The sequence below is a fragment of the Neofelis nebulosa genome, chromosome 1, assembly GCF_028018385.1.
Source record: "Neofelis nebulosa isolate mNeoNeb1 chromosome 1, mNeoNeb1.pri, whole genome shotgun sequence".
In the NCBI taxonomy this organism is placed as follows: domain Eukaryota; kingdom Metazoa; phylum Chordata; class Mammalia; order Carnivora; family Felidae; genus Neofelis; species Neofelis nebulosa.
This window is the reverse complement of record NC_080782.1, coordinates 30,804,300-30,822,634: the sequence shown is the minus strand read 5'-3', so window position 1 is coordinate 30,822,634 and position 18,335 is coordinate 30,804,300. Positions and strand designations below refer to the sequence as shown.

The following is an 18,335-nucleotide window of genomic DNA, read 5'->3' as shown; positions in this document are numbered from 1 at the left end:
TCCGAAAAGGTAATATGGGAACATGAGGAAGCCAGGCAACAGAATTCCTATAAAAGATATGCACACACAGATAATAATAGATCTGTTATGGATTTTACATTCACGGATCTATATATAAAATGTTATATTTGTTTGCATAAACACATTACATTTACCCATAAAAATGTTTAACACATACACATAAGCTGCGTACATTTACTGAGCCCCTATTACTAGGCATATAATAAGAACTTCATAATTATTCAAATAGATTAATGAACATATACTTACTGTGAAAGCTATATACTATGGCAACTAAACTAATATGAACTCCTAATTTTTATCAGGATGAAGAAAAAACCAATGTTAATTTTCATCCAGTTAGAACTGGTCTACTAGTTCCAGAACACTCCAAAAGAACACAAAACCTAGAGTTGCAAGCATAATAACCATTAAGTGTGACCTCATCAGCACAAATTAGCTGAATTCCCTATACCATGTACAGAAACTATTTAATTCTAAAAATCCTGTTCCTGAAAGTACAACTTTCACTATTGGCAGATGACATGATTCTATATTTAGAAAACCATAAAGACTCCACCAAAAAACTAGAACTGATAAATGAATTCAGTAAGGTCACAAGACACAAAATCAATATACAATATATACAGTGAAACATTACATAGTCATAAAAAAGGATGACATTATACCATTTGAGACAACATGGATGAACCCAGAAGGTCTTATCCTTAAGTGAACTAAGTCAGACTGAGAAAGATAAATACCACACGATTCCACTCATAAATCAAATACAAAAAAATGAATAAACAAACAAAAAGCAGAATCAGAACAATAAATATGGAGAACAAATTGATGGTTGCCAGAGGGGAGAGGTGGTGGGGGACTAGGCAAAATTGGGGTAGGGGAATGGGAGATACAGACCTCCAATAATGGAATAAGTCACAAGAACAAAAAGCAGAGCATAAGGAATATACTCAATGATATTCCAATAGTGATGTAATAGGACAGATGGTGAACAGAGCATAACATATAAATAAACTTGTTAAATCACTGAGTTGTACACCTGAAACTAATGTAACATTGTGTGTCAAATACTAAAATACAAAACTTTTTTTAAAAAGCCAAAAAAAATCAGTATACAGAAATCTGTTACATTTCCCTACACTAATAATGAAGTATCAAAAAGAGAAATTAAGAAAACATTCCCATTTACAATTGCACCAAAAATAAAAAATACCTAGGAAAAACTTAACTGAGGAGGTGAAACACCTGTACTCTGAAAACTATAAAACACCAATGAGAGTAATTGAAGGCAACACAAATGGTAAGATGTTCCATGCTGATGGATTAGAAGAACAAATATTGTTTTTTTTTTTTTTCGACGTTTTTTATTTAGTTTTTGGGACAGAGAGAGACAGAGCATGAACGGGGGAGGGGCAGAGAGAGAGGGAGACACAGAATCGGAAACAGGCTCCAGGCTCCGAGCCATCAGCCCAGAGCCCGACGCGGGGCTCGAACTCACAGACCGCGAGATCGTGACCTGGCTGAAGTCGGACGCTTAACCGACTGCGCCACCCAGGCGCCCCAAGAAGAACAAATATTGTTAAATGTCCATTCTACTCAAAACAACCTACAGATTTCATGCAATCCTATCAAAATACCAAAAGAATTCTTCACAGAACTAGAACAAATAATCCTACAATTTGTATGGATCCACAGAAGATACAGAATAGCCAAAGCAATCTTGAAAACGAAGAACAAAACTGGGAAGTATCACAATCCCAGATATAAAGAGATACTACCAAGCTCTAGTAATTAAAACAGTATGGTACTGGCACACACACAAAAAGACACACAGATCAATGGAACAGAGAGACGGCCCAGAAATAAACCTATGAAAAAAATATGGTCAAAGGAGGCAGGGATATGCAATGAGCAAAAGACCATCTCTTCAACAAATGGTGTTGGGAAAACTGGACAGCTACACGCAAAAGAATGAAACTGGATCACTTGCTCACACCGTACACAAAAGTAAACTCAAAATGGATTAAGGACCCAAATGTGAGGCCTGAAACCATAAAAATCTTAGAAGAGAGCACAGGCAGTCATTTCTCTGACATTGGTCATAGCAACACTTTTCTAGCTATGTCTCCTGAGGCAAGGGAAACAAAAGCAAAAATAAACTACTGGGACTACATCAAAAGAAAGACCTCTACACAGCAAAGGAAACCACCCAGAAAAGTAAAGGACAACCTACTGAATAGGAGGAGATATTTGCAAATTACTTATCTGAGAAAGGGTTAGTATCCAAAACATGTACAACACCCAAAACCCAATAATCCAATTAAAAAGGGGCAGAAGACATGAATAGACAGTCCTCCAAAGGACACATCCAGATGACCAACAGACACATGAAAAGATGCTCAACATCACTTGTCATCAGGGAAATGCAAATTAAAACAACAACGAGGTATCACCTCACACCTGTCAGAATGGCTAAAATCAAAAACACAAGAAACAACGGTGTTGGTAACGATGTGGAAAAAAAGGAACCCTCGTACACCGTTGGTGGGAATGCGGTCTGGTGGTGCAGCCACTGTGGAAAACGGTATGGAAGTTCCTCAAACAATTAAAAATAGAATTGCCATATGATCCAGGAATTCCACTAGTGGGTATTTATCCAAAGAATCCAAAAACACCAGCTCAAAAGATATATCCATCCCTATGTTTACTGCAGCATTATATACCATAGCCAAACTATGGAAGCAACCCAAATACACACACACACACACACACACACACACACACACACACACACACTGGAATACTCAACCATAAAAAGGGGGGAAATCTGCCATTTGCAACAGCATGGACAGATCTAGAGAGTATAATGCTAAATGAGAAGTCAGTCATAGAAAGACAAATGTCATGCCATTTCACTCATGAGGAATTTAAGAAACAAAGAGAAAAACAAAAAAAGACTCTTAAATCTTAAATATAAAGAACAAACTGGTGGTTGCCAGAAGAAGGTTGGGGGATGGATCAAATAGGTGAAGGGGGTTAAGAGTATACTTATAATGATGAGCACTGAATAATGTACAGAATTGTTGACTCACTATATTGTACACCTGAAACTAATGCAATACAACACTCTTTGTATAAAGTAGCCTGGATTTAAAAATAAAAATAAAAAATAAAAATTCCTGTTCCTGAAACTCAAACACTATTGTTTTGCTTTGTCCCTGTTGTCATAGGCAAATTCCACTTTCTAAGAACGGTCATCATGAAATGGGGGGGGAGGGAGGGAATAATTATCTAAGAATCAGAAGACCCGCTCTCCAGATCAGCTCTGTAACTAACAAGCTGAGGGCACTAGTTCTAGTTCCTTCTCTCCATATCTTAACTGCTTAATGAGGAAACTTCATAGTTGCATTTAACAATGTATAAGGTCCCTTCGGGCTATGCATGAACTAATTTAGTTTTTTAATTTACTTACACCCTGTCAAATCAATAAGGTTAATAAAACAGAAAATTAGAACCAAATGGTAAAAAAGGAAAATGAAAATATGCTTAACAATAAGAGTTAACATAATTGCCAATTAAGTTTTATATTTGACTCTGAGCAATTGGAGAAAAATCACAAATGCAAGCTTCACAACTTTTCATTTTTAGAAAGGGAGAAAACTTTCCTTTTTTGGAGGTATGATTTTCCATGGTTATAATGCCTGCCGTAGTTGAGAAGATAAACTGTGACCCTAGGTTCACAAGAGCATCTTCAAGCAAGAAACCTCTCCATATATTCTCCGTATTTAGGTAAAGATTAAACATTTGAATGGCACCATTTTTCATAGGTTGTGAAATGTCACTGCGAGGTGACTGGGTACCAACACAATCGAGGGCATCAGAACACAGAGACATTAAATTCTATTTCGGAGGCCACCCAGCTAGCCATGAACAGCAGAGAGATTAAACACTCAGGAGTTCCTGACCTGAGATCAGAGGCTCGTTTTAGGTGACGGCCAGCGAAGGAAGGCGGCGGGGCAGGGGGGTCCAGAGCTGGCTGTTGGTGGAAGCTGACGACACCTGCAAGGAGCACAGGAGGAAGCTGCAACGCAGATGGGGCACTGGGGTCCCCTGCCGAGCGTGCGGGTCCCTTTCACTCCATCGAAGTCCTGTGGTCTCACTCAGCTCAGTCTTGGCCCGCTGAGTAAAGTGCACCGTTCACTTCCTGTTCTGCGCAGAAGACCCTTCCGGTGACAGACCCAGGCCGCCGAAGTATCAGCAGGGCTGCAGGATGGCACCCTGTTTCTCAGAGACCCTGGTTGGAGACACCGTAGGTTAGGGGCTGAGGAAAGGTCTGCCTCGGTAGGGACAAGGATGGTCCCGAACAAACCTCAAACACATCTCGGGCCTGTCATCCTACTGCCCTGAGGAGGTGCCTCCAGGGACGAGGTCACCAAACTGGTGCCTACAAAGAACTATTAACAGTAAATTTTGAGGGCAATTTGTAGCAACAGTCCCCTCATTTCCTGGTCTCCAAAGAGTCCTGAGGGTCCTGGAAGAATCAATACTCCCTGGCCCTTCCTCTTAGCTGAGGTGGGGAGAGCCTAAAAAAGTATGCTGGAATGCAGCTTCCAGAGAAAACATGGTATACAGGCACACCACCCTGAAGAACAAATTTTTTGAAACCTCAAAATACCTTGCCTATCAGTGTTCCCCTTGCCCCACCCAAGTTTTATCTCTCATTAGCCACCAGGGACAATATTTCTAATAAGCATCAAAAAATCATCATTTACTCCTACAGTATCTGTAAAGAGTCTTAGAAATAAAAGGAACCTTAAGAAACACGTGCAGCCACTAGAATAGCAAAATAATTATTCCACAGCCAGTCAGTGGAAAATCCAGGAACACGAATTAGCTATTCCATCTCCTACACTGGGAGTTTTCTCTTTCATTAGTATTTTTTTTTAATTTTTTTTAATGTTTTTTATTTATTTTTGGGACAGAGAGAGACAGAGCATGAACGGGGGAGGGGCAGAGAGAGAGGGAGACACAGAATCGGAAACAGGCTCCAGGCTCCGAGCCATCAGCCCAGAGCCTGACGCGGGGCTCGAACTCACGGACCGCGAGATCGTGACCTGGCTGAAGTCGGACGCTCAACCGACTGCGCCACCCAGGCGCCCCTCATTAGTATTTTTTCAACAAACATCGACAGTGTGCCTACGAAGGCAAAAGGAACCACACACGACCATGCTCTGGCTCTGAGAATTTCTGTCTCAGAAGTAACACACATCTTTTCTGCCCGCATTTCATGGGCAAGTCACTGGCCATGCCAAATTTATTTCCATGGGATGGATTATCCTTCCGTGGAAAAATCATCAAGTGTTTGTGAACAGTAAAACAGTCTTCCACAAGAACTGAGGATAAGTCTTGGTTTCACCCAGCTTAGTTAAGGAGTTAGGACCCCAGAAGATAAATAGTCCAATAAAGGGGAAGCAACCACAGCACCTCATTCCTCAACCAAATCTATAGACACTCTGAAGATACACACATCAGTGAGGAACACAGGGCAGAAAAGCTCTCCGGAAACTCTCTGGGGAGAAGAATGCTTTTTCCAACCTGAGAAATTCAAGAACATATGTACATAAGTCCCTGCCACGGGATCTGAAATTTTTCATGTACATGCAAATTCAACCAGATGTAGGGCTCTGAGGATGAGACACATCACCATGATGGTGTCTGCTCTTGCTTTTCTTCAGTGTTCTAGATGCTAAAGCTAGAATGCTCTTTTAAAAACAGAAAACTGGTTGCATTTGCCCAACCCTTCTTCAACTTTCCCATGCACAACTTTCCATTGTTGAAAACCCATCAATGGCTTCCCATTGCTTTTACTCTAAAGATTACCATTCTAACTAAGAGTTCTGTATTCTCTCTGTTCCAGGCACAATGGCCTTCTTTTAGTTCTTTGGGATTATATGCTTCTTCCATCCACAGAGCCATTCTGCATGTTGTGCCCAGCATTTGGAATGCTCTTCTCTACCCTCTTCATCCAGGTAGAGGACAATCTTTTGATTGTGGCTTATTGTCATTGCCTTCAGAACGTGTTCCTTGACCTCCTTCACCAAATCAATCTCTTTAGATTATTCATACAACAAATATATTTTGAGAGCCTTCTAAGTGCCAGGCATCTGTACCATAAAGGTAAGAAAACAATGTGGCAGGGAAGCACAATAAACAATAAATATAAACCCCATCAGGTATGATAGGTGTAATGAACAAATAAACAGGGTAAAGGCCAAAAGGATGGGATATGCACCATTTCAGATAAAGTGGCCAGAGAATACCTATCTAAAGAAGAGACACTCAACAGAGCCACCAATGAAGTGGAAGAAAAAGGTTCCAGGTAGAAGGAACAACAGCGCAAAGGTCCTAAAGGTAGAGTATTGGAGGAAGAGCCACAGGTTTATGATTTATTTCCATGCAGTTTACCTTAGCACTTATCACAGTTGCAAGTTAAAACATTCATTTATATTATTAATGTAATAATATAATTAATTATATTAATTATATAATAATTAATGCTGATTAATGCTCATTGCTTTTCTAGATTATTCCTTCTATTGACGTAAAGACAGGAACCGTATCCATTTTTTGCTCATCATTGACTGTTGAATCTCCTGTGTCCTGCCTGATGCCTAGCACATAATAGATCCTTGATATGCATCTGTAGAATGAAGAAATGAAGACTACATGAATGAATGATGAAGCAGATCCCTAGATGACCACATATAGTAGGTGTTGTCTGTTGCCACCCATATACCCTTAAAACTTACCTATAAATGGCAAGAGCTATTTACCCTGAAACTTCTACCTATAGAATTTTCCTTCTGACAAAGATGGCATGCTTGGCCAATGAATTTCAGGGAGTAGTTAATGTCCCTAGAAATAGCCCTCTACCAACGTCAATGGATAGTCAGGTAATACATATATCCCAGTGCTCTTATCCCTTGAGTGGGATAACTAGTAGGAAGTGATTCTTAACCCTGGGAGATTGTATCTCCAGAGAACATTTGGCAATGTCTGCAGTCCTTTTGGGTTGTTACAACTGGTGTTGGGGGCGGGGGGGGGGGGGGGGAGGGAATGAAACTTGCACCCAGTGGGTAGAGGCCAGAGACTCCTAAACATGTAACAACATACAGGACATCCCCCTAAACAAAACAAAACAAAACAAAATGACCCGGCTCAAAATGCCAGCAGTGCTGAGGTAAGAAAGCCTCTCTAAGGTGTGTTCTACAGTTTCCCAAGGTCCCCAGCAGAACTGAGCTCTAGTTGCCCACAGTGGTAGCTGGTTTAATAACACAGCATTTACTGGCTTCCTTCCCTTCCCTGGCTCACTTCCTCATTTCCCTACTAGTGTTTCCTGAGATCGCCTCCCAAATAAACTACTTGCCTTCAAATCTTTGTTTGAGAGTCTTCTTCTGGTCAAACCCAAACCATAAAATAGCTCTCAAACTTTGTATTTCTCAACAACCAGTCTCCCCTACTGTTCAGCCATGTAATAAAGCCACGGGACTGGTCAAGGAAACCAGGATGTAAACAAGTGACACTGGCTGCTTGAAAATGGCAGCACTGGGACTGCAGCTTTTAAGAAAAGGCTGTGCCACCTGACATATCTGGTTTGGGAACAGAAGCTCTTTTCCCGCTTGTACCTCTAAAGAGTCACTCAATTTGTACAGTTACCTGGCACAAGATGATGGAAAGGAGAAAGAACACAGGGGCAGGCAATCGAAGCCCTGGCCTAAATCTTGCCTCTCTTGCTAACTAGATCCCTCCCCTACCTGAGTCCCTAAGTTGTCTTGTACTGGGTTTCCCCAAAGGACTTTATTGGGTAGGATGATCACTAAGGATTCTTGGAGCCCTAGCATTCTACAATTATAAGAAACAATCTCACTTCCCATGCCCCCTCCACCATAACCCAAGCATTTTCTGCTCTGTTTGGAAACCTCTTCCCCTCCAGTCCAAACATGGACTCCCAGAGCAGTGCTCCACGCTACAGGCCTCACATATCCACATTCTTGCAATTCAGTTCAGCTCTTCAAAATCTGCACGTCTTGGAGTGCTTGGGTGGCTCAGTCGGTTAAGCATCCGACATTTGATCTTAGCTCAGGTCTTGATCTCAGGGTCGTGAGTTCAAGCCCTGTGTTGGGCCAAGACTACTCTAAAAAAAAAAAAAAAAAATTGGCAGGTCTCCAGGCTTCATTTCCTTGAGGCAAACCAAGGCACAAAAATGTTTGTTCACTTTCTCAAGGTTGCAAAGTTGTAAAACTCAGTTTAGACACTTGAACAACTGAAAAAATATGCCTAAATGTCCACTACTTTTATACTGGGTGTGAGGTTTCAAGAGCAAATTGACGGAAACATTAAAATCCTTCCTCCCAATTAACAGAAATAAGGAATGAAGTGTTCTGATTGAGAATGACCATATGCTGTAGAATGATCAATTTTTGAATAACTAGAAAATAAAGGCCCACATACTTTAAAACTCACATTGCAGATAAGCATATATTTTCTTAAAAATTCCAATGGTCTTTCAGATTGGCAGAAATAACAAGAATGTTTGCCATTGGTTTAGCTCTGGGACATTTACAGTCCCAGTTTTCAAAAGGTCTGTATTATATCCAGAAAAGCTGGGCATGTAATTTCAGTAAAGCTTCAAGTGTCAGTCAAGGTTACAGAATATGAAAATAGGAATTATTGCCGTGTCTAATCTGATGAGAAAAATAGCATATTTTATGTTTATTTTTCACAAAAATAAAGTTATTTACTGAGTTATCACAAAGATAAATGGTTTTATAAATAAGTTCTAAATACTTTGTTGTGTTACTAAAACAACATTCATTTGAAAGTTTTAAAATTTAAAAAGTAAATAAAAAATCATGAAAATAAAATTAAAATTGACTACAATTCTATATGTAGGGACTATTAATATGTGTTTTCATGTACTTCCTACCAATTTTTCAGGCCTTTTTTTTTTTTTCATCAAAATGTTCATACCTTATTTGCTTAAATTCCAGTTTGGTTAACAGAGTGTTATATTAGTTTCAGGTGTACAATATAGTGAGCCTACAATTCTATACATTACTCAGTGCTCATCAAGATAAGTGTACTCTTAATCCCTTTCACGTATTTCATTCATCCCCCCACCCACCTCTCTTCTGGCAACCCCCAGTTTCTTTTCTATAGTTAAAAGTCTGTTTTTTGGTTTGCCTCTTTTTTTCTTTGTTCATTTGTTTTGTTTCTTAAATTCCACACAAGTTAAATGTATGGCATTTGTCTTTCTCTGATTTATTTCATTTAGCATTGTATTCTCCAGAACCATCCATGTTGTTGCAAATGGCAAGATGTGTTCCTTATGGTTGAGTATTCTCTTGTGTGTATGTCTGTGTTGATATATATACACCACATCTTCTTCATCCATTCATCTACCAATGGACACTTGGGTTGCTTCCATAGTTTGGCTATGGTATATAATGCTGCAGTAAACATAGGGATGGATATATCTTTTGAGCTGGTGTTTTTGGATTCTTTGGATAAATACCCACTAGTGGAATTCCTGGATCATATGGCAATTCTATTTTTAATTGTTTGAGGAACTTCCATACCGTTTTCCACAGTGGCTGCACCACCAGACCGCATTCCCACCAACGGTGTACGAGGGTTCCTTTTTTTCCACATCGTTACCAACACCGTTGTTTCTTGTGTTTTTGATTTTAGCCATTCTGACAGGTGTGAGGTGATACCTCGTTGTTGTTTTAATTTGCATTTCCCTGATGACAAGTGATGTTGAGCATCTTTTCATGTGTCTGTTGGTCATCTGGATGTGTCCTTTGGAGGACTGTCTATTCATGTCTTCTGCCCCTTTTTAATTGGATTATTGGGTTTTGGGTGTTGTACATGTTTTGGATACTAACCCTTTCTCAGATAAGTAATTTGCAAATATCTCCTCCTATTCAGTAGGTTGTCCTTTACTTTTCTGGGTGGTTTCCTTTGCTGTGTAGAGGTCTTTCTTTTGATGTAGTCCCAGTAGTTTATTTTTGCTTTTGTTTCCCTTGCCTCAGGAGACATAGCTAGAAAAGTGTTGCTATGACCAATGTCAGAGAAATGACTGCCTGTGCTCTCTTCTAAGATTTTTATGGTTTCAGGCCTCACATTTGGGTCCTTAATCCATTTTGAGTTTACTTTTGTGTACGGTGTGAGCAAGTGATCCAGTTTCATTCTTTTGCGTGTAGCTGTCCAGTTTTCCCAACACCATTTGTTGAAGAGATGGTCTTTTGCTCATTGCATATCCCTGCCTCCTTTGACCATATTTTTTTCATAGGTTTATTTCTGGGCCGTCTCTCTGTTCCATTGATCTGTGTGTCTTTTTGTGTGTGTGCCAGTACCATACTGTTTTGATTACTAGAGCTTGGTAGTATCTCCTTATATCTGGGATTGTGACACTTCCAGTTTTGCTATTTTTTAAATTTTTTTAATGTTTATTTATTTTTGAGAGAGAGAGAGTGAGCAGGGGAGGGACACAGAGAGAGGAAGACACAGAATCTGAAGCAGGCTCCAGGCCCTGAGCTGTCAGCACAGAGCCAGATGCAGGGCTCAAACTCATGAACCATGAGATCATGACCTGAGCTGAAGTCATATACTTAACCCACTGAGCCATCCAAAGGCCCCGTTTTGTTCTTCTTTTTCAAGATTGCTTTGGATGTTCTAAATCTTGTGTGGATCCATAAAAATTGTAGGATTATTTGTTCTAGTTCTGTGAAGAATACTATTGATATTTTGATAGTGATTGCATTAAATCTGTAGGTTTTGAGTAGTATGGACATTTTAACAATATTTGTTCTTCCAATAAACCAGCATGGAACATCTTACCATTTGCTTTGCCTTCAATTATTTTCATCAGTGTTTTACAGTTTTCAGAGTACAGGTCTTTCACCTCCTCAGTTAATTTTTTTCCTAGGTATTTTTTGTTATTTTGGTGCACTTATCAATGGGAATTTTTTCTTAATTTCTCTTTCTGCTGCTTAATTATTAGTGTATAGAAACACAACAGATTTCTGTATATTGACCTTGTAGCCTGCAACCTTACTAAGTTAATTTATCAGTTCTACTAGCCTTTGGTGTAGTCTATATATTCTATATATAGTATATATATTTGCTATAGTATATACAGCATATCTATTTATATATATATATTATATATATTCTATATATAGTATCATGTCATCTGCCAATAGTGAAAGTTTTACTTCTTCCTTACCAATTAGGATACTTATTATTTTTTTCTCTTGCCTGATTGCTGTAGCTAGGTCTTCCAGTACTATGTTGAATAAAAGTGGTGAGAGTAGACATCCTTGTCTTGTTCCTGATCTTAGGGGAAAAGCTCTCAGTTTTTCAACATGGAGTATGATCCTAGGGTTTTTCATATATAGCCTTTATTATGTTATGTTCCCTCTAAATCTACTTTAATGATTTTTATCATGATGTTGTACTTTGTCAAATGCTTTTTTGGATCTATTGAAATGATCATATGGTTTTTAACTTTTGATACGATGTATCATACTGACTGATTTGCAAATTTTAAACCAACCTCGTATCCCAGGAATAAATCCTACTTGATCATGGTCAATGATTTTTTTTAATGTATTGTTAGATTCAGTTTGCTAATATAACGTTGACAATTTTTGCATATATGTTCATCAGAGACATTAGCCTGCGGTTCCTTTTTTTTTTTTTTTTGTATTGTCTTTATCTGATTTTGGTATCAGGGTAATGCTGGCCTCATAGAATGAATTTGGAAGCTTTATATCCTCTTTCCTCTTCTATTTTTTTGGAATAGTTTGAGAGGAATAGGTATTAGCTCTTCTTTAAATGTTTGGTAGAATCACCTGTGAAGCCTAGACTTCTGGTTTTTGGGAGATTTTTGATAACTGATTCAATTTCATTGCTGGTGATCAGTATGTTCAAATTTTCTATTTCTTCCTGATTCAATTTTGAGAGGTTATGTGTTTCTAAGAATTATTGCATTTCTTCTAGGTTGTCCAATTTGTTGGCATATAATTTTTCATGATATTCTCGTATAATCCTATTTCTATGGTATCAGTATCTCTCTTCTTTCATTTCTGATTCTGAGCCCTCTTTTTTTTTTTTTTTTTTTAATGAGTCTGGCTTAAGGTTTATCAGTGTTATTGAACTTTTCAAAGAAACAGCCCCTGGTCTCATTGATCTGCTCTATATTATTTCTGCTCTAATCTTTATTCTTTTTTTCCTTCTACTGATTTGGGGTTTTGTTTGTTCTTTTTCTAGCTCTGTTAGGTGTAAGGTTAGGTTGTTTATTTGAATTTTTTCTTGCTTCTGGAGGTAGATCTGAACTGCTGTAAGCTTTCTCTTAGAACGGCTTTTGCTGCATCCCAAAGATTTGGGACCAGTATGTATTCATTTTCATTTGTCTCCCTGTATTTGTTGATTTCCTCTTTGATTTCTCGGTTGACCCTTTCACTGTTTAGAAGCATGTTATTTAACTTCCATATATTTGTATTCTTTTCAGATTTTTTTCCCTGTGGTTGATTTCAACATTCATAGCATTGTGGCTGGAAAACACTCATGGTATGAAGTCTCTTTGAATTAATACATTTTTTTCGTGGCCTAATATGTGATCTATTCTGGAGAATGTTCCATGTACACTTGGAAAGAATGTGTATTCTCCTGTTTTAGGATGGAATGATCTGAATATATCTGTTACATCCATCCAGTCCAATTTGTCATTCAAAGCCACTGTTTGTTGATTTTCTGTTTGGATAATCAATCCACTAATCTAATGCAGTGTTAAAGTCCCCTACTATTCTGTTAACAGCAACACACAGAAATGGTTAAGACTGAGGAAGTAGGGAGGTTGGGGCAGATGGGTACTTCTTACCTTATTGCTTGAATGTTTTTCACTGAAAAAGCCTTGGTTTTTTAATTAAAATAAAACTCAATTTGGATTTTTCTTAATTCAGTAAATACATATATGCATACATAAATAAAATAAAGTCCCCTACTATTATTGTATTACTATTGATTACTTCCTTTATGTTTGCTATTAGCTGCTTTATATATCTGGGTGCTCTCATGTTGGGTGTATAAATATTATACAGATATTACAACTGTTATATCTTCTTGTTGGATTGGTCCCTTTATGATTATATAGTGTCCTTGTCTCTTGTTACAGTCTTTGTTTTAAAGTCTATTTTGTCTGACATAAATATTGCTACCTTTTCTTTCACTTTCATTTGTATGATAAATGCTTTTTCATCCCTTTACTTTCAATCTGCAAGTGTTTTTAGGTCTGAAGTAAGTCTTTTATAGGCAGCATATAGATGTCTTGCTTTTTTATCCATTCCATCACACTATGTCTTTTGACTGGAGCATTTAGTCCATTAACATTCAAAGTAATTTTTTTTTTTTTAATTTTTTTTTTTCAATGTTTTTTATTTATTTTTGGGACAGAGAGAGACAGAGCATGAACGGGGGAGGGGCAGAGAGAGAGGGAGACACAGAATCGGAAACAGGCTCCAGGCTCCGAGCCATCGGCCCAGAGCCTGACGCGGGGCTCGAACTCACGGACCGCGAGATCGTGACCTGGCTGAAGTCGGACGCTCAACCGACTGCGCCACCCAGGCGCCCCACAAAGTAATTATTGATAGGTATGTACTTATTGCCATTTTGTTACTTGCTGTATGGTTATTTTTGTAGTTCTTCTCTGTTCCTTTCTTCTCTTGCTTTCTTGGTTTGCTAGCTTTCTTTAGTGAAATACTTGGATTCCTTTCTCTTTATTTTTTTGCATATCTATTACAGGTTTTTGATTTGTGGTTACCATTAGGTTTGTATATAACATCTTATACATATAGCAATCTATATTAAGTTGATGTTTACTTAAGTTTGAACCCATTCTTTACTCCTCTCTTCCTACCATGTTTTAGGTATATGGTGTCATACTTCACATCCTTTTATTTTGTGAATCCCTGGACTGGTTTTTATAGATGTACTTAATTTTATTACTTTTGTGCTTCAGACTTTTTTTTTTACTCCTACTTATGGTCTTTCCTCTCAAAGAGTCCACTTCAACATATCTTGGAGGGCTGAAATCTTTCTCTCTCCTTCTATTCTTAATGATAGCCTTGCCGGATTGAGTATTCTTGGTTGCAAGTTTTTTCTTTTAGCACTTTGAAAGAAATGCCATGTCACTTCCTTTGGCCTGCAAAATTCCTGCTGAAAAGCTGATAGGCCTTATGGAGTTTCCCTTGTATCTAACGGTTTTCTTTTCTCTTCCTGCTTTTAAAATTCTCTTTATCACTACTCATTGCCATTATAATTACTGTGTGTCCTGGTGTGGACCTCCTTGGGTTGATTTTGTGGGGATTCTCTGTGACTTCTGGATCTAGATTTTTTTTTCCTTCCTTCAATTCAGAAAGTTTCCAGCTATTATCTCTTCAAATAGATTTTCTGCCCCCTTTGCTCTCTTTTCTCCTTCTGGAATCCTTTAATGTGAATGTTATTATACTTGATGGTGTCACTGAGTTCCCTAAGTTTATTTTCATTTTTTATTTACTCTCTCTCTTGTTCAGTTTGATTGTTTTCCATTACTCTATCAGGTCACTGATCCATTCTTCTGCTACCTCTAGTCTACTATTCATTCTATCTTTTTAATTTCATTTATTGATTTCTTCATCTCTTATTGGTTCTTTTTTATGCTGTCTCTGTTAATAGTCTCACTGAGGTCCTCCACTCTTTTTTCAAGTCCAGCAAGTATCTTTATGACCATTACCTTTAAAAAAAAATTTAATGTTTATCTTTGAGAGAGAGAGAGAAATACAGAGTGAGAGTGGGGGGAGGGCAGAGAGAGAGGAAGACAGAATCTGAAGCAGGCCCCAGGCTCTGAGTTGTCAGCACAGAACCCAACATGGAGCTTGAACTCATGAACCATCAGATCATGACCTGAGCTGAAGTTGGACATTTAACTGACTAAGCCACACAGGTGCCCCACCCCCACTTTTTTTTAAGGGAGAGTGTGTGTGAGTGGGAGAGGGGGACAGAGGGAGAGAGAAAACCTTAAGCAGGGCTCAATACCATGACCCTGAGATCATGACCCAAACCAAAATCAAGAGTCCGACATTCAACTGACGGAGCCATCCTGGCACCCCATCTTTATGACTATTACTTTAAATTTTCTGTCAGGCTTATTATCTCCATTTCACTTAAGCTTTCTTGCTATTATTTTGTCCTGTTCTTTCATTTAGGACATATTCCTCTGACTTCTCATTTTGTCTAACTCTGTGAATATTTCTATGTTAAGAAAGTCAGCTAAGTCTCCTGTGTTGCAAGTAGTGGCCATGTGAAGAAGTGGCCCATAGTGCCTTACAGTGCAATGTCCCCTGTTCACTAGGACCTGGCACTTCAAGAGTGTCCCGATGTGTGTTGCATTGACCTGTTATTGTGGCTGAGCTGCTTGAATCCAGTTTGCCTGTTGTGGACAGGGTTCAGTCCTTGTGTTGTTAGTGGGCTACTCTGGGGCTGCCTTAGGCCTGAGTGGAGTCATACCAGGCATTTTCCAGAGATGCAGTAGCACCCAACTGCAGGGCACTTCCCCTGTGTTGTCCCCTGAGTTCTGTTGGTGGACAGGGCCTGCAGTCAGACCAGATGTCTATCCCCAGCCCACTGCTGGGGCTACAGTCTGACAGTGTGTGTGGTTATCTTCCCCTCTCCCTGGGTCAGAAGTCACTTTGGAGTGGTGCTGTCCCTTCAGGGCCGCTTGTACACCACTAGACTTGTGGCACTGCTTTGGACGGGCTCTGGCCAAAGGCGTATTGGAGGGGGCAGATCCGCAGGAGAATGCAGGGGCAGGGCGCATGCTATTAGCAACATTTGCATGGGTCTGCTGTGGGAGGGAACCTGAAACCAAGGCCTAGCTGGAGGGGGCATGTCTACAGAATGCAGGGACAGGGTGCACTCTTAGGAAGTTAGATGGAGTGTGTTGTGCTGTGCTGGCTCCCATAGGTGTCCATGTATCTAGGCTGGGGTGTGGGGGAAGGAAATGGCACCTGCCAGTCCTTTGTTCCTGGCTAAGTCTCCCAATAATCCTTGCCCCTTCAGCACAGCTCTGTGATCAGTAAATAAATCTTCCCCAGGCATTTTTCAAACTGCTGTTTCTATGCTGTATCTCCAAGAGGCTGTTTGTTGTGCTCTTTAAGGTCTTTAAGGGTAGAGACTCAGTTTCTTCTTGCTCTCCTAGCTCTTCCAGAGCTGAGCCCACTGATTTTTAAAGTTCCAAAGATGTTAAGTTTTCCAAACCAAATGTTATAGGGATTTGTCTTCCTCGTGCATGCTCCCTGGTATGACAGTCTGTTTCTCTCCCCTCTGTGTCCAGGGCGTCCTTCCCTCCTGTGGATAGTCTGCAGGGTCATTTAGCTTTCAACTGCATCTCTACCCTTCTTACCCTCTCTGATGTAGCCTCCTGTGTCCTTTTAGCTGCGGAGAGTCTGTTTTACCAGTCTTCAGGTCATTTTATGGGTTATTCACACTGATGTGGGTGTTATCAAGTTGTATCCATGGGATGCAGTGGGCTTAGGCTCCTCCTACTCCGCCATCTTCCCACTTTCTCAGACATTTTTAGCAAAAATTGAGATTATTGTCTAATACATGCACAATTCTTGTATCACGTCTTGCTCATTTCTCACTGTATCATGAGCACTTAAGCCAAGATTCTGATTTGTGTAATCACTGCATAATACTCCATTTTTCAGTCTATGAAAAATTGATTTACCCTCATAGCTGGATGTTTAGGCTGAATCCCATTTCTCAACTTCTACAAAAAACTCTCTGATAGATTCTAAAAAAACAAAATCATTGGGTGGATAAACACTTTTAAGGTTCAGAGAAGGTTTAAAAGAAATAAAGGCCAGGAATTATTTAATACCGTTCTCATTCATTCTTAACTTGTCAAGCACAGGATCAACCTAACCCTGGTCTGACTGACAGATCTAGCAAGAATTCCTCATCCTCACCTCAAAGCCTTATGTTGGAGTTATCTTTTTGAAACTCCCTGGGTCTTTAGGAAGAATCTAGAATCATTTTTAGAGGAAAAGGATTTCTGGGGCATAGCTAATATTCTATTTCTTGATCTGGGAAGAGGTTATATAGATGTATTCAGTTTGTAAAAATTCATTGAGTTGTACGCTTATGATCTATGTACTTTTATGTGTTATATTTCAATAAAAAGTATGCCTAGAAAAAAATGTTTCATGCTTCTTAAAGTCATCAATTTTCAATTTCCTCAAGGGAGTCATCAACAGCCATGAAATCCTTATGGTCTTGGGGAAAAAATACTGTATGTATTTGAAAATTGTTAGGTGCTTTTTGGATGTAAAGAATTATTTTCACCACCTGAGTAAAGCCATTTATGCTAACATGAATGAGGCAATACTCTCAGAGGGCATTTTAATTTTATCATCAAATTAGGTATTCCGAAATTGGTGAGCTGATAGGTGGGGAAGGAAACTTTTGAAGAGGAGGGTTTTCCCCTGTCCACACTTCTCTGGGCTCCCTTGCCCAAAGAATAAGGTATATGTCATCAAGACACTCAGGCTCTAGTTTTAGAATCTAAAGTTCTAAATACAAGATTACCTGAGACATACCCTTTGGCAAGTTCACTAGGATCTGGGGTTAATTTCTTACCTATCCAATGAGACTTCGTTCTCCCTGAGCAAGGCCAATGCATATGGTCAGGGGGGTTGTTCACTGAACAAGAACACCTGGCTCAAGTGTCCAGTGAAGGATGGCAACCAATGCTCACCAGGTTATACATCTTCACTAGGGGCTGTAGCTACTCAAAGGAAGAGGGACCTTTTTCTAATTTAATCAAAGATGCCAAAGGGGCTACCAGAGGTTCTGTTTCTGAGGACCCTCACCTTAATATTCTGTGATTCAGGCACATAAAACTGCCACCTCATATGTTCCACCTCCCCCACTTTCAGGCCAGGCCCTGTGGACTCACTAGGTTGATCCACCATGAAATACAGTTTACATCATTTAGGCTCGAGGTTACAAGCAGGGTGGGTTCCCACAACCACACAACATGGGTTTGACTTTAGTTCTAAGACAAGCCCTGTCAGCCTTCTGCTCTGGACATGATCCCCAGAGACCCATGGGTTCTAGACATCTGTGATGGCTGACTTTGTGTGTCACTGGAGCTATGATGCCCAATGGTTTAGTCAAACGCTAGTTCAGATGTTGCTGTGGAGGTG

At 39.4% G+C, this 18,335-nt stretch overlaps 1 long non-coding RNA gene across 1 annotated transcript in view; it reads right to left on the bottom strand.

The window, feature by feature from the left end:
• The window catches only part of LOC131504941 (uncharacterized), a 136,106-nt gene that overhangs the window by 31,707 nt on the left and 86,064 nt on the right, over positions 1-18,335 (bottom strand). The window contains exon 9 of the long non-coding RNA XR_009258207.1: positions 3,990-4,318. This is a non-coding gene — a long non-coding RNA (uncharacterized LOC131504941). The remainder of the gene's footprint in view (positions 1-3,989; positions 4,319-18,335) is intronic.